Consider the following 17952-nt stretch of genomic DNA (forward strand, 5'->3'; position numbering starts at 1 on the left):
TGTAGGATCCTAAGATCTTCAAATCAGAGGGAAGCTTTGAGTGCGCATGGGTATGTCATTGTAGTCCACAAAGGGGAAGTGGCTCCTATTATTGAGAGCTAGGTCTGGGATGGTACAATATAATACATCCTGGGTCAGTTCCTTGCATTTCCTATAGAAAGCATCCATCATCACTCCAGGTCTGTAAGTGAGAAGTGACCAGTTGGCTCAATTGCAGGCTCCATTGCTGCACCTAGTGTCCCTGACCTTGTATTCAATATTTTGAGTTGCTTTGTTCTGAAGTTTCATGACATCAGTGTTTTTATCTGAAGGCCAACTTGTCCTTGAGATTCATGGCTTTGACGCCACCCTCCTCCTTTTGTCTAACTTTTCCATGAAGAATCTAAATTCCCCACTTTAAAAAATCTGATGTGGTAGCCATCATTTCCTGATGTAGGGAGGCATCTGGGAACAAAATACAAAATGGAACATTGAAGAGATGCCATCTGGAATGATCAAGATGGGGATGTTTGTAAAGACAAGCTTGTAATATGGGAGAATTGTTTTGTTTGCTTCGGGGTTGCAAAGAGTGATTAACATGTGTTGAAAGCCTCAAGCTATGAAACAAAACATTAGGTACTCATTGTGCCCCCATGGCAGCTTTTAACACATTGGGTTGGCTGGTTCTATATGATGTACTTGTTCGGGGCGGGTGAGCCATCCTGTGGATCGCAGGTGGCAGTGCTTCTATAGTAACTTCTTAAGAGTTTACTTGGAAGACAGACACAGAGCAAAACTAGATAACAAATAAATGCTGGACATAAATGTTCCCTTTAACTGTCTTTTATTTAAATCTTTAACATTTCAGATGTTTCCATCTGGGAAAATGTGTAGCTTGAGTTCTGTCTCTTACTCTGTATATCTATGATAGTTTTTTAGACTTGCCTTGCATGTGTTGACCTTGACAGTTTTGAGGCAACCTGGTCTTACAGTTTCATCAGTTGGGGTTGGCTTGATGTCCTTCGGGTGGTTAAAATGCGATAGTGTGTTCTGGGGGTATGCTGGAGGTGAAGTATCTAACAGCCCTCTTCTATCAAGGAGGTATATAGTCAGCTTAATATACTCTTGATATCCTCACCTTTGTCTTTTTGCTGAAGTCATGGGAGCTAAATGTCTGTGTTATGGAGTTTATGCTTTCCCCTTTCTATACATTGTTCGTTCAAAGTCCACACTGGGCTAGGTGTGATAAATTTCGCTTCCTAGAGGTATATTGTTTATGCTTTACATAAAAATATATTCTGTTCACTAATCTCTCCATGGAAAGCATTGGGCTTCCTTTGTAAATGTTGTCTTATTGGACACAAATGCATTTACAGTTGCACATGAATACATGAACCTGTGCTAGAGGCTAGAACTCAACTGTAGGTGTTGTTCCTCGGGCACTACTCACCTTGTATTGTGTGGCAGGGTCTCTGTCAATGATCTGGAACTCTACAAATAGGCTAGACTTGCTGGCCAGTGAGGCACAGAGATCTACCTGTCTCTGCACTTTAGCTTGTACATATATGCTTTGGTTAAGTCTGTAAGAAACATTCAGATGGGATTCATTGCAAAACAAAAACCTTGTGCATTGTGGTAGCTCATTGGATTTATGTAATATTTAGTCTGATTTTCATAGATGCACCAGTAAAGTAATTCTGCTTTGCAGGAGCAAGTTTGGAGATAGTCAGCAGTTGCATGTTTGTATTCAGTCCTGTTGAACCAATTCAGTTGAAGTTCTAGGGGTTCTGTAGCTGTTGTGAAGGAAGAACTCAGCCGGCATGCTGTGGGCAGTTAGCAGACCCTCTGCAAAAGAACATCTCTGTTAATTCAGCAAGAAGTTTAAGCAGAGGCCTCATTAAGTCTGTATCTTTCTCCTCTGAGTATTTTTAGAAGCAGCAAATATCAACCATAAATATTTAATGTTGTGTTTACAGACTTTAGCATCACAAAAGTACAAAAAGGTGACTGTGATGGAGCTAGTTGCACAGAGATTGGAAAACAAATATTCTAGAACCTTCCTTCATATAAAGAATTTATCTCCAACTTCCCATAGAATGGAGGCAAAAAGCTCATCTTAAGAAACTCACAGAGAAAGTATTAGTAATGAATTTACTCTTTGCATACTAGGCTCTTTAAGATGCTTTTCTAGTTGTTAAAAATGAATGAATGAATGAATTGTCAGCAATTTGGAAAATACAATTAAACACGCAAAGATACAGACACACCCGTCCATAGAAATTTCCTGCCAACCTTTGTCTGTCTTTATGGGCATACCACTAGCCATTTTTCTAGCTTTGAAGTATGTGTCTATATTAATTACTTTCCTGTTTCTGTAAAGAGATGCCATAACAATTTGTAAAGAAAAGCATTTAATTTGGGAGTTGATGGTTCAGAGGGTTATAGTCCATAATCCTCACAGCAGGGAGCATAGTTGCAAGCAGGCATGGCACTGGAGCTGTATCTTTGAGCTCACATCTGAGCCACAAGTTTTAGAGTCTGAGAAAGATTCAACTGGGAATGTCATGGGCTTTTGGAACCTCCAAAGTCAAGTCCTAGTGATATACCTCCTCCAATTAGTCCATACCTCCTAACCGTCCCCAAATAGTTCCACCAAATGTAGACTAACAATTCAAATGTATAAGCCTATGGAGGGGGCATTTTCATTTAGACTGGCACAGTATCACCCCATTAAATTTGGAGAGAATGCATGTGGACTAAAAATATGCGTCAACATACCTCCTGTCAAGCACACAGTCTATGATTTATTTAGCACACGCGCTTGCATTTAGACTGCTTCCAGTTTTTGCTTTAGGGAAGATTGCTGGAAATAGAAGTGTAGGGCTCTTGAGACATATTATCAGATTGCTCTCTTCAAAGGTCAAGGAACTGGTACCATGGGGAGGCAGAGAGGTTGGAGGAATAGAGTGGAAAAGGGTTACAGTTAGATGAAACAACTTACATGTTCACAGTTAACCAGGCCAGGCATGCCTGGAATCCTGTGTTTGCATTTTTCCCTTGCATTCCTTTGATTCTTAAAGGGGTGGAATTTTGGTCTTCATCTTCATTTCTTTCCCTGTACTTGAAAACTCTGTGGGTCTCTTGATCTGAACACTATGTGGGTTTTCTATCAGCTGAAAGCACCCTACCTGACATTAGTCTCTGGACTTGAGACAGACGCTGAGTATAAGAGCTACATATTAAACAAATGCTAAGGAGAACACATTAACAACTTGTGTGCTAAGACTGGACACAGCACCTGTGTAGTTAATTATGACACTTCTTTCCTTAAGATTCAGTGCTACATACGACTGTTACAGTTGTTTGCTTATAGGCAATTGATAAACTTGGAGCCTCCATCTCCTAGCTCTAGCATCTAGTCCTGAATTGGTAGATTTTTAAAAAGTATTTTTAGGGGCATAGGTTGGTGGCTTGGTTGCTAAAATACCTTCCATACAAGGACATGAGTTCATATCCCTGAGGCTCATATAAAAGCCAGGCTCTACAGTACACTTCTGTAACTCTAGAAGTAGTGAGATAGGGGAGAAGGGTGGGTCTCTGGAGCTTACTGGACAGATGGTCTTGCAATCAATGAGCTTCTAGTTTATTGAAAGATCATATCTTTAAAAATAAGGTAGAAATCTATGGAGGAGCACACCTAATACTGATTGCTGGCCTCCATGCACATCTACACTGATGCGCACATACCCACAAACATTACTTAGCTATACATACACACAAAATAAAGATGCTGTTTATTTATCGATATAACTGATACTGTTCATTATTGGTTGACATAGATTGAGATATTAGGCAATAAAATACTGTTTTTAAATTTAGGTATAGTTTGACAAGCTTGTTTCTGCCTGTCATTAGCCAGAGTTCAGTGTTTCCCAAGAAAGAGTATGAGTTGATGTGTCTTGAACTACACACGAGTTAACTGAGTATTTGATGTAGCAAGCTGCACACTGTCTTAGAAGCACTGTGGTGGCATGTATGACATGTGGTGGCATGTATGACATGGGGAGTACTTGTCTTCTGCATTTCTCTGAAGTAATTATTCAAATCTGTATGTCTCTGTGTGTGTGTGTGTGTGTGTGTGTGTGTGTGCGTGTGCATGTGTTTGTAAAATTGTTCACATGGTAGCCATTAAGAGGCTGGAGGACAATCTTGGGTGTTAGTTTTTCTCTACCTTGTTTAAGAGAGTGTCTCTTATTTGCAATTTCATATTCCAGGCAGGCAGCATTGGCAGGCAGCATTTCTGATTCTCCTGTATCTACCTCCTGTCTCCTGGTAGGGGCTAGGATTACAGATGCTTGTGTTACTATGTCCAGTTTTAACCTGAATTCTGGGGGTCTAAATTTAGGTCCTCTTGCTTGTGTGTCATCACTTCACCACCAAGCCATCTCGCCTGCACTGTTATTTAGGCTTCATCTAACACATCTCCTTTTATGGTTTTGATACATCACGCTCTCCAAAAGCAGACCTAGTATCTATTCCAGCCTGTTCAGAGCAGGGTTTTCTGTAAGCTTGGTCTCTTTATTTCTTCCTAAGAAAGAATTTCAGAACTTGAAATGAAACAGAAGTAAGGCAAGGCAAATGATGATTGAGAAGTTACTGTTGGATTGCTCTGATAATTTTAGAGTAGATCGTCTGTGTTTTACAGTTTAACAGATTTAACTTGTTGATGGTGCTTGCATATTTTTGCTCAAAAGTATGCTGACTGGGTAAGCCAGGCTTTGAGTGAATCATTTCCTGCCAGGTTCAATATAGTTTGAGCTAATCCATGGAAATGTGGCCAGTGATTCATTTTTTTATCAATAGGAATTTGGGTGGTGCCACCTCATGTAGTGAGCATAGACATTAGAGAGGCATACTAACTTATACCGTTCTTTCAGAATTTGGCACCTGGTGCGTGCTAGTGACTTTGAACTCGGATGCATAGGGTTTGTGCTACCTCAGCTAGTTTCATCCAGGAACAAACGACTCATGATCAGGTGAATCTAAAAGCAAATCTCTTCTTCCTTTTTATTTTGTTATTTGTTTGCTTGTTTGTTCTTTGTTTTTTCATAATCGGGCTAGTTTGTATAGTCCTAACTGTCCTGGAACTCACTCTAAATCAGGCTGGTCAGAACTCACAAAGATCAACCTGCCTCTGCCTCCCAAGTTCTGGGATGGAAGGTGTGCGCCACCACCACCCGGCAAACACATTTCTTGTGCTTTGTAATTTCCATCTCATGACGTAAACTACATAATTGCCACACAGATCCACAGTTCAGTTTTAAACAATTTCCTTCGCTGGCACAAGGGCCCCCGAGTAGTTTGACTTGTCACTATGGATTAAATACAGCTGTTCAACACTACTTGCCCCAGCATTTGAAGACATTTGTTCCTATGTGCTTTTTGTTTTAATTGAAAATAGATTTTTTCCATAAATATATTCTGATTATGGTTATCCTCCCCTACTCCTCCCAGATCCTCCCCACTTCCCCACCCACTCAAATCTACACTCTTTCTCTCTCTCTCACTAGAAAATAGGCTAATAATAATAGTAATGATAATAAATGAGATAAAATTTAACAAGAAGATAAGACAAAACAAAGAGTCAAAGAAAAATAATAAACACATATAGATGCAGAGATGCACACATACACACACATAGAACACATAGAAATCCAATAAAAACGAAATCAGAAACCATAGTAGCTAAGCAAAAGACCTTTAAGGAAAAAGAAAAAAGAAAAGCCCAGACAAAGCATTATGAGCCTAAAATACCATTGCTTCCTTTCAGTGCTTGCCTCCCCCCATTGTGTGCTCCTGTATGTATGTGTACATGCCCCACCCCACCCCACCCCACCCAACCCCACCCCACCCCACCCCACATGTGCAGATGCATCTATGAGTGTCTTTGGGGAGGCCAGCAGTTGGTATTGGAAGTCTTCCTCGGTTGTTCTCTGCACTATTAATTGAGGCAGTCTCAGTTGAACTTCTTGCCTTGCCTTGGGGATCATTCCCCTGTCTCAGCTCATAAAACCCCAGAGTTAGAGGCAGGCCAACCCACCTACTCAGAATTTATATGAGATCTGGAAACCTGAACTCCTGTCTTCAGGTTTGCATTTCAAGCCCTTTATCCACTGAGCCATCTCTGTAGGCCTCAGAACAGCTAAAATTTATATGAGTCAAAGAGCTCAAAGGTGCAAGGTCAGCTCACTGTCGACTATTTGCTCATAACTTTTTATTCTGACACCCACAGCTTCTACCTGCATGCAGCTTGATCTAGTATCTAAGGAAACTTAGAATAATTTATTATATTAAAAATAACTTCAAAGAAAACGGCCTTTTTATTTTTCCTTGGGGATGACTTTTCTTCTGCCAGAACTCTGAGATTATTAATGCATTTCAAACTGGTCAAAGTGGGAGAAAGATGCTGAGAGCATAGAACTAAAACAGGGATTATATAGCCTTGAAAACATTTACCTTTGGAGGCTGGAGAGATGGCTCAATATGCCTGTAACATCAGAACTGTGGGGGCAGACATAAAAGGATTCCAGGGGATGGCTGGCTGTCAGCCTAACTCCGACTTCAGCGAGAGACTCTGTCTTAAGGGAATAAGGGCGAAAATGATAGGACTCTCAGTGTCCTCCCCGGCCTCCATGTACATTTGGGGGCATACATACACATTTAGACATAGGTTACACACAGAGATTTGAAGTGCTTTGTCATCATTGCCAGCTACCATTAACATGTTTCAGAGTCTGAAGTCTCCATTTATGCACAGTTTTCTTCATCCAGTAGGAATTGGAAATCAGCCACAAATGAGAAAGTCGAAAGAAACTAGTACATTTATATTATAATATCTGGCCCTAGGTTAAATGAGTACTGAAGCTTTCTTTTCACTATATAGTACCATCCATGATTTTTAACTTTATCTAGAGACTGGAGAAATGGCTCTGCAGTCAAGATTATGTCCTATTTTTACAGAGGACCTGAGTTTAATTTCTACCACCTACCATGGTAACTCACACACTGTAACTCCAGTTCAGGGGATCTGATGCCCTCTTTCGGTCTCAGAAGGCACTGTGCACATCACATGGGCATATACATGCAGGCGCAGCACCATATACAGAAAATAAAAGTAAATCTTAAAAAGAATTAGTTAGTGGGACTAGAGTGAACACTTTTTAAGATCATTGGCTGCTCCTACTGAGGACCTATGTTCTATTACTAGAACTTATGTGGCAGCCCACAAATTGTAACTCCAGTTCTAGGCAATGTGACACCATCTTCTGGCATCTACAGGCACTGCACATACATGATGCACAAACATGCAGGTAAAAATACACTTACACATAAAAGTGAAATTTACCTGGTATATTCCAATTAATCTAATTTCCATAAATGCCCCCTTTCCTATATATTAGCCATGTGAACAGTGTTTAGATTTTGCATGTCATTTTTGTTGTGTGTCTACAGTTACAGTGATGATTTGGTCTGGCTTGAAACTCTCAGGCTCCTTTTTGAAACTAGGCAAACCAACTCATAAAATGGAAAATACTTTTCAAATGGAAAGTTGTTCTATTTTTAGGCAGGGGTTAGTGTTAAACTAGGACAAGTTTGTGGTTATTAATGGATTTGGAAGTGGTTCGGGAAGAAAAATGCTGTAGACATGTAATTTAAAAATTTGTTTGTGAACCAATTAGAGAAGAATTTCATGACTGAAAAGTTCGCTTTTTCATGTGTGCATTTCATGAGCTTCCAGTCATGTATTTTCAGTGAAAATTTTACATCCAAGTTGAGATTTGGTGAATGTGAAAAATGAAGACACATTTGTTAGTCTTGGAGCTTGAGTAATAGGAAAAAGAAATGCAAAAGGCATTAATACTATTTTGGCTGTTTCTGATGTTGAGATGAGGTCTTACTATGTAGCCCAGACATCTCCTCAAGAGCTGTCTGCCTCAGCCTTCTGGATGCTGTAATTATAAACTAGGCAAACAACTTGAATCCTACTAGGTAAAGCATATACCTTGCATGTCACTTGGCATGTCATGATTCTCAGGACAAAAACCTGATCAAAGAAAAAACAACAATGTGATATTTGTGTTTTATTGTGACTGTTCCCCAAAGAAGCATACAGCATAAATGTTAAAATATTGGTGAAACAAGGACAGAACCTAGGATCTCAAGCATAGAATATGATCACTCCGCTACTGATCTGTACTCCCAGCTCTCTCATCATAATTTTAGTATTATTTTGGAGTGCTACAATTTTGAACTGTGTAATTTAAAAATTGTGTAGAATGTCATTTATCTTTGCTTGGTTGAAGAAAAGAACATTCTTCAGGATCTCTCTGTCAGTTAAAGACAAAAAAGAGAAATTGCTTTTTCCTGTAGTTGCTATAATGATTAGGCTATGCCATGTTTCTGTCCACATATTATCTCATCCTAAATATAACATGTTTTTGTGTGTATATATACACATGTATGCATGTGACAAAGAAAAGGGGGCTTTCATATTTTGAGTGGGGGTAGTCAAGGGAGGGATTCCAGGGATGGAAACTGGGAGTGGCTAGAGGGAAAAAGGGGGAGTGATCCTCTATTTCAATTAAAAATATTACAAAGAATTTAATGCTTTAATCCTTGCTAAATCTTTCAGCATTAATTTTCCTTTGACAGAGCTTTGTAAATAATTTTAACTATTCCAACCCAGTATGTCCATTTTTTTTTAGGTATAAGAGGGGGGTGAGGGAGGGAGGGAGGGGTTCTTTACAGCATGAAGGAAAGGTCTAATTCCACACAAAATGGAAGACTCTTAAGATGTATCCATTAAACTACTAAAAGTTATGGGACTACAACATTAGTCCAATTTAGATCCCTAGTGTCGTCTCTCTGTGATTACAGATCCTGTAGATTTTGCCTAGCTTGGACCTGAAGATCCGGGAAGCTAGTTCATACTCTGACGAAAAGTCAAGTGGGCAGGGGAGGGGAGCAATCTAAAATGAAAGAAAAATCCCTAACACTACAGTAAATCCTGAATGATTAGTTTCATCACACCTATCCTCTCCACCCCAAACAAAAGACTGCTCTCTGTAAAACAGGTGCTGGTGGGCTAGGGTAGGAACAGGTTGTGATCTCCATTTCCATCCAGGCTACAATTTCTCTGAAACTCAGAGTTTTTTTGTTCATAGTTAAAGTCTTACTGGAACTAAGCTCTGCAATTGATTTTTATATTGAATATGACTATTTGATCCAAAAGCAGAATTAAGGGGTGATAACAGAGGCAACATAGCCTTAGGCTGGTTTTGCTCTATCCTCTAAGAATAAATTTGAGCCAGATGTAGTTGCAGCAGGTCCTGTAATCTCAGCACTCAGGAGGCTAAGGCAAGCAAACCCATAGTTCCAGGCTATTTCAGACTGCATAACCAGTTTTGAGGCCAGCCAGAACTGCATAGCAAGACCTTGTCTTAGAATAGAAATAAAAGATGTGTGAGGCAGAGAGGGTTAACTGGCTGAGCCAAGTTTGACACTCAGTACATGGCTGTTAACTGCTACACTTGTCTGCAAGAATCAATTGTAGTTGTTGAAGACCTCAGGAGGATAGATGCTTTGTTGTTTGTTTGTTTGTTTGTTTATTTTAGGTAAAGAAAAAGTCTTAGTTTTGCTCATTTCATATGTATCCCCTTTTGTGCTTGGGATTCAACAGCAACTTAGCTTCCTCGTATTCCTGTTAAGCAGTCAATATATTCCCACTGAATTGGAGGTATGTCTCAAAAGTGAAGGTGTCCAACGTGAGAAAAGTCTTCAAAATTCTGATCCTTTGTTCATGCTCAATTTTGGAACAAGATTTGTATCCAACTAAGAGGCACTGTCTTTTTGTTTGTTTGTTTGTTTGTTTGTTTGTTTGTTTTCAATTAACCGTGTAAAATAATATAAATGCCATTCTGGGTATTCTATGGTTGCTTCTAAATTAGAATATTTCACATATTCCCTCTGAATGATGTCCTCAATGGCATTTTATTTTTAATACTTTTACAATTTTTGTGTTTGTAGTGTCTACAATATGTGTTTGTGTGAAGGTATGCACCTGCCATGGTATACATCTCAGGTCAGGAGACTTCCTTGGGTTGGTTGGTCATTGTCTTCCACTTTTTTTTTCCCTAGACAGGGCTTCTCTGCATAGCCCTGGCTGTCCTGGAACTCATTCTATAGACCAGGCTGGCCTCAAACTCAGAAATCTGCCTGCCTCTGCCTCCCAAGTGCTGGGATTAAAGGCGTGCACCACCACTGCCCGGCCACATTTTTTAAGATAGTCTGGTTGTTGATAGTCTGCTACATATTCCAGACTAGTTGGCCGGTGATCTTCCATCTCTCCAAATATCTGGTAGTCTGCTGGGATTATAGACATACGCTGCAGCTGGCTTTATGTGGGTCCTGTGGATCCAAGTTAAGCTCTTTATGGCCAGTGCCTTCCCCATCTTAGGACCACACTTTGTATTATTTATTGTCAGGAGCATCAACCCCAACCATCACACCTGTATCTCTGTAGCTTACATTTATTTAGCATATTGTTTTATTGAAATCATCGTCTTAGAAAGAACCTGAGACAAATTTTGACAAGCTTAAAGGGAAATAAAGTTGCAAAATTAGCTGGCACATTTGGAACTTAATTTTTTTAGGAAATGGGGCATGTGTACTTTTTTTCTCTTTTCTGAAACCGCATTTGGAAAAGATATTTGTATGAAAGAGTCTGTTTGGGAAAGAGGAAAGGAGTAAAAAAGAGAAAGGTGGGCAGATAAAATCATATGGGAAAACAGCCTGGAGGAACTGTTCAGAGTGCCACTCATGTAGTCAGATTGGTAAGACACGTACAAATTTGAGAGTTAGTAAAGATTTTAATGTTCTCTTCCAGAAGGAAAGATCTGCTAGCCTTTTCTTTTTTTTTTCAATTTCATTCTTTTTGCCTTGCTAAAACCCACTTGCTGCTTCTAGAAAATTATTATAATAATGTTACACAAAGGACAAATTTATCCCCTTTTGTGGCCAGTTTAAGTACTCTTTAAAAGGTGGTGTGTGTGTGTGTGTGTGTGTGTGTGTGTTGCAGCCTCCTGTAGTTTTAGCCTCCCTCTAGTTCTAATGCTTGGAAATTGGTGACAGGGATACCCAGGAGCCAAGGTAGCCAGCTAAACTAGCTGAATGGGGGGAGGGTTCTGGGTTCAATAGAAAGACCCTGAAAAGAGATCTAGGAAGATTCATGATATCATCCTCTGCCACATGCATGGGTGCCTACATTCATAGCAAATATGCGCACACACACACACACACACACACACATGTATATATACATACACCATACATATTTGCATGAAAGAAAATCACCCAGTATTCTGGTGATATATGTGCAGTTATCCTTATTGTGTCTGTTGTCTGGTAACAGCCTACGTGTAGCTTTACCTGTATTGGAGTATATAACTTGATGTAGTAGAACTTGAAAGCACTGTCCCCATTCATTAGCACAGCAAGCTTAGATAATTTCCTACAAGACGCCCAGGCTTCATAAGGAATTCTGCTCATCTAACGACAGCTTGGAAATAATCTCCTCTTGAGAAGATTTGCTAGTTTACATGGCTAGGGAGAATGTGTCCTCCTAGGGATATGGAGTGTGATTTCCAAGAAATAAGTCCTCACTGGAATGCAGAGACAGGAAAAAAAACCCAACAACTTCTGCTGTGCATAAATAGAATGTGATTGAAATGAACAAAAAATAATGTAGTCAATAGTTTAATTGTAAGGCACCAAGAGAATGTAGTCAGAATATCCCTTTTAAGTGTGTGTGTGTGCGTGCACGCACATGCGTGCATGCACTGCACACACTGGTATACTTGTGCCATGGTGTGTTGGTAGGTGAGAGGAAAATTTTTGAGTAATCCGGCCTCCACCTTGTTTGAAACAGAGTGTCTCTTCCTGTTTTGCCATGCTTGGTATTCTGGGCCCTTTGACCCTTGAGCTAAGAGCTAATTGTCCTGTTTTCTCTTTACTTCTTGCCAAGAGCTGTGTTGGGATTGCAGGTGTAAATCCACACATCTGCATCTTATGTTGGTTCTGGGAATGGAACTTGGGAAGCCAAGCTTTGCAGGACTAGTGTTTTCGCCTGCTGAACCATCTCCTTGACCCTCATTATCATTGTTAGTTATTTTAAGCATTTTGACACAGGCCATGTGGTATAATAAAATGTTAGTGGAATGCCATGTCAGTGACCTACATTCAGGGTTCCCTGGGTATGATTCTAGGGGTCAAATTTTCTGTTCTGAAAGTCTTAATGTGATATGTGTCTCTGTTTCTGAGTATTTATAGCACATGGAACTTGCAATGTTATTGATCCATTCAAATGAACTTCATTGTATTTGTGTGGCTTCAGTACCCCATATTCAGACAAGTAATCCTTAAAGGTCCAGCAGTGATGATAGGTCATGGTAACTCTGCTCCCTTACTGAGAAAGACCTTAAATGGACAGGCATTTAAGAATATTTTTAATCCCTATTTTAAGCTTCTTTAAGTCTTTTAGATGAGAACAAAGCTTAACATTTGAAAGATGTTATGCTTGGCCCTTCTACTCTTCTAGAGTTTGTTTTCCTTTTAATTTACACTTGTATTTATTATTGTTAGAGAAGAGAAGTGGAAAGGGCAGTAAACACAAGTGCCTGATGGGTGAGTATGTATGAATGTGCCACAGTATGGAGATAGAGGTCAGAAAAATACTTTACAGTAGTCAGTACTCTTCTTCCAAAGTAGCTCCTGCAAATTGAACTCAAGTTGTGTGGCAATTACCTTTATCCTAACTACCTCAGTGTCATTATCTCACATGACCTATATCTTAATTTACAGCATTCATAATACAGCATTTGTAATACCTGGCACCTCATGGGATTTATGTTAGCTGCTTCATCATGATGACCCATGGCTTTTATTTAAGTCACAGCTTGTGTGAAGTGTTTGTTGTCCCAGTGGTCTCACACTGTAAACCATCTCCTTTGTATCTGCCACCTCTGAGAATACACTGGTATCCCTGTTCTTCATTCACAACAAAGGTAATATGCAAAGGAGGACTAAGAACCATGTCACTGCATGTCTTTGCTGGGTATGGGGAGGAATTCTGCTTTTTTGCTAGTCTAGTGTTTTCTACACTCTGAGTCCATTCCAGACAGTAAGAAAGGGCACTAAGGGATTAGTTCCTGCAAAATATCTGAGTGTTTATGTTAGGAACTGAAAAATACGTGTCTTCAGAATATCTGGAAGGTTTTTTTGCAAGGCTGTTTGTGTCCACATCCTCAAAACCTCATCAAAATACCAAGTTTGGTATTCTGAAGTTAAAGATCCCAGGGACCAAAAACTGGGCCATGGTCCATCTTGTGTTCCTCCCCTCTCCACTAATATGTTCCTTGGTGACAGAAAGCAGACCTATGTTACCTTGGAGTGATGTGTACTCTCCATCACTTGGAGTGATGACCTCTCCAAACAGTGTGTGGTGCCTGTGTTCACTGTGGTGACAGCTGTAGATTATCTATTTTCACTTTTCCATGTGTTTGCAGTGCACTGATTAACCAGGCCATGGTAATATGCTTCAAGGTAGAAGTTGGGAAACTATTTCCTATTGGGCCATTCAGCCCCAGTTAGTTTTTGTAGGTAAAGATGTCTTGGAACATACCTCAATTGTTCATTTGCTTCTTATTGAATGCTTCTCTGATCCTACTTAAGAGTATAGTACTTGCCTTGATACTGTAGTCACAATATCTGTGATACTCACTCTTTGGTCTTGTATATAGCAGTGTGCTGGCCCCGATCTGTCTTCCTGCAGCTTCCCCTACTGTGTTGCATATGTAGGTTAAATTCATTTCAGAAAGTAGACTGTGACAAAATATCTGACAGGATCAATTTACAAAAGGGAAGCTTTATTTTGGTTATGAGTTCTATCCCCATATCATGCCCCTGTGTGCTTGGGCAGAACCTAGTGGTCAGGGAAGCATGTGGTATAGAAAAAAATAGTTTCTGTCACAGCATGACAGGGTCATGGTAAGATGCAGTCTGTTACCTTTTACTCCATCTATGCACCAACTTTCACCTTCTACCACTTCCTAGTAATGTCACCATGTTATGAAGTCATGAAGGGATCAATCCATTATCTGTATGGAAACACCCTCATAGACAAAACGAGAGATGTGCTTCATTAATCTCCCAGTTAGACCTCAGTGCAACCTAGTCGACACTTAAGACAAACCATGGCAGAGGATCATAATTATAGTAGCTGACATAGTTTGAGGTTGAAATGTCTCCCCTACACTTTGTATTAAATGTTTGTTTCCCATCCCATTGAAGGCATCATGGAACCTGTAAGTGGGGCCTAGAGAGAAGAAGTTGAGTTACTGGGGGTGTGCACTTGGAGGGGATATTGTGACCTCTGCCCCTTCTTTTCCTTTATTTCATGAGGTGAACTTCTTCCATTGAAAGCTGCCTCACAACAGGTCCAAAGGCAGCAATTGTAAGCCCAGATAAACCTTCCTTCTTTATAGTTGACTGGCTGTGACAAAAAGTTGATGAGGGTGTAGCCTTATAAGATGTGTTGACATTGACGATGTTGTAGGTTTTTTGTGTGCTTATTTGTTGGTAGATGTCCATAATGCGATCCAATAACTATTAAAAAGCCTAATAGAAATCCGCCTGCCTCTGCCTCCAGAGTGCTGGGATTAAAGGCATGCGCCACCACTGCCCGGCTCAAACATCAGGTTTTAAGATCAGACATCAAACTTGATAATGGCGTGCTGAGGAATGATGTAGGAAATTACGAAGTCTTTGCCTTTCATTCACAATTAAGCTGTGCTGGTTCTGTAAGAGCAGAAGTCTGTGTACCTGCAGTTTATAACATATATCTGTCTAAAACCTGAGCGTGTGGTGAAGACATGCCAGTTCTTGTGTTATAGTTTTATAAGCAAGGCTCCAGTGAGGTTACACAGGCAGCATGAGCAAGTCCTACTGGGAGCCCCTTGTATTCTTTACAAGTTTGATTTTGAATTGATTCTTGGTTGTGCATTCAGAAATCTTGAACTATTGCCAATTGTTTTTGGTAAGCCCTCAATTTGGCTACGTGATACCATATGGGATCATACCCGCAGCTTAAGAAGTTATGGTCTGAAGGAAGGGTATTCCAACATAATATATAAAAAAACCAAACAATAGAATAGTAAGGTGATCTGAAGAGACAATTCATAAATTGTCAATTTTCACCTTCCTGTGACCATTGCCATAGTTTCATGAGTAAAAAGAAAATTGAGGATGGTGGCCTGATTTTAATTCCCAGTGAATAAAGGTTCATGGAGAACTGTCCTACTTCTAGGCACTATTATTATACTTATTTTTAAGACATAAGCATCTTGGCATACTTCGGTTTCAGTCAAGTATTATCAAAAAATTTCAAGCTTGCAGAGCTTATTGGGAAATACACATTGGTCTTAATATTTCTTCTGGAGAAAACATGGACTGTGTGTGTGTGCATGTGTGCTTTTCTTCCTGTTTCAAAAAAGAAGCGTCGCACCTCCACCTGGTCTCCCCTGACATTGCCTGACTGTCCCTGGAAGGGAAATTGCTCAACTACTAACAACATGGTGCATGGCCGTAAAAAGGAATGAGATTAGATCCTTGCTGCTGAAGGAAGCAATTTGGAAATATAGTCACTGAGAGAAGCCGGACACAGATGGTCACTGTGTGATGTGTATTTATGAAATGTGTTGACTAGGCAAATCTACAACCGTGGATATCCAACTAGCAGCTCTGATATTCCCAAGAGGAGGGGTGGAATGGTTGTGAATGGGTGGAAAGTTTTCCTTTATTGTGATGAAAGTGTTTTGTGGGTGGTGGTTCCTTAAGATACTTAAGGTACTAATACCACACTTTCAAAGTGATTAATTCTATGTTAAGTAATTTTATTTTACTTCAACTAAAACCAGAGAACAATCTTGAAGATGCCGGGTTATAATTAGTGATAGGGAGGTTGAATTGGAATGTTCTTATTGTATTGAATACATGAGTATTCAATAAATAGTAAATTTATTTGTGATAATGAGTCTTGAAGACAGAATTTCCTCTTGTGAGGAAAAATACTTTGAAATTTGGTATCATGTTTAAGGAGAACTCCTTAAATTGCTAATGCCCTTGTCATAGGCTGAGAATGTGATCCCCTAAGATCCCTCAAGCCTTTGAAAGGAACACTTTTAGTTTCCATTTATTGCTTATCTATATTATTTTTTACATGCAATTTAAAAGTTGTGCATAATAAGTGGATGATCCACTTACTATACAAGGATAAGGACCAGGTTTTGAGCCTCAGAACCTACATTAAAAAGTAACTATAAGCCTGGTGTGCAAAAGGCAGGAGGAATCCCTGGAGCAAGTTGTCCAGTTAGACTAGCTCAACTTGTGAGCTCTCAATTCAATGCGGGGCTATCTCAGTAATGTGCAGAGCAATCAAGGAAGTTACCCAATGTCAACCTCTGGCTTATACATATGCACACATATGCAAGTGTTGAAAAGTTTATACCTGGGCTGCTGGTGGGCTAGGTGTTAGGGTGCATGCCTTTAATTCTAGTGCTCGCTGTGCATACAGTACCTTCACCTGAAATCCCAGATGTAGCCTATGGTCTCTGTTGCTCCCAGAGCTCACTTGTAATCCAAGTTCACTTATCCCAAGGACTCTTTGTAGCACGCATTAGAGATCCCAGCACTTGTCCACAATCTGTGGCCTCTGGTCTCGATGTGTCTCTAAAGTCCCCCATAGTTCTAGTATTTGCCTGTAGCCAATACCCTACAGGTTGAAACAGGAAGACTGTAAATTAAAGGCCAGCCTGGACTATATATGACATCCCCAATTCAAACAACTAAATAAAACTAAAAATTTTTATAGTATTTTTCAAATAAGGAAATTTGTTCTGAAGCACTGTAAAGTGATGAACAAGGTTTAGAGTAAAGCAGGAATGGAGAAACCTACATGTTTGACTTTAGAATGGACCTTAACAGAGGGGGTTCTTGGTTTGGACATTTGGCTACATCTGTGTGACTTCTCAACAGTAAATAGATGAAGAGTTAGAGGGTAGAATAGTAAATAGGTGAATGCTGGCTCCTGAGCACTCAAATAGGACATTAGTGTATTGAGATGTTACATCAGGGATATAGAAGGAATAACTATTAAATCCTGCAGTCCCAGCATAGAGAAGGCTGAAGCAGAAGGATATCATTTTCAGGGCTAGTCTGCATCATTGTACTGTCCCAAAAGAAAAATAGAACTGGGCGGGGATGCTTAGCCTGTGCAAGTCCCTGGATTCCAACCCACACAGGAAGAATTCCAAACAAATCTTTCTGAACTCTAGTATCCTTGTGAAAATATTTTACTCCTTCTGGTGTTTTGCAATAAAGAGAAACAGAAAGAAAACAAGTGTGGCGGATTGTGTAATTACTGTGTTAACAGCTATTGCAGTGCTCTGTGAACATATATGGTCTATCTCCCCTCCAAGCACTTTCCCTTCTTCAGATTACATTTACTGTACACATTCTATGTCCAGACATTCTGTGTCTAGCCTAGAGTGCAAAAATTAATATGGGATGGCATACTTCTATTAGCCAGAAACATAAAAAGTGTATGCTTTGGATAACTCGAGAGAGGGAAATACAGATACAGTTGTGGGGAGGAAGGGAAGGCTGGGAGATACCTTATGCCCCTGGAGTTTTGTGTCCAATTTAGAGCATCAGCTAAACAGTAAAAAATACAATGAGTCTCTTAGTTATTTTTTTATTATTCTGATAAAATGCCATGACCAAGGCAAACGTGTCCTTAGTCTGGAACTCACTGATTGAGCTAGACTGGCCAGTGAGCTTGAGTGATCTGCTTGTCCTTAC

General features: G+C 39.9%; 1 protein-coding gene and 1 long non-coding RNA gene across 5 annotated transcripts in view; one reads left to right on the top strand and one right to left on the bottom strand.

The window, feature by feature from the left end:
• Nucleotides 1-17952, top strand: part of Tbl1x (transducin (beta)-like 1 X-linked) — a 153174-nt gene that overhangs the window by 103611 nt on the left and 31611 nt on the right. The gene's annotated exons all lie outside the window — the stretch shown is intronic.
• Nucleotides 1048-17952, bottom strand: part of Gm52447 — a 28153-nt gene continuing 11248 nt past the window's right edge. Inside the window, exon 3 of the long non-coding RNA XR_003953113.1 lies at nucleotides 1048-1824. This is a non-coding gene — a long non-coding RNA (predicted gene, 52447). The remainder of the gene's footprint in view (nucleotides 1825-17952) is intronic.

Source organism: Mus musculus, chromosome X (assembly GCF_000001635.26).
Source record: "Mus musculus strain C57BL/6J chromosome X, GRCm38.p6 C57BL/6J".
NCBI lineage: Eukaryota > Metazoa > Chordata > Mammalia > Rodentia > Muridae > Mus > Mus musculus.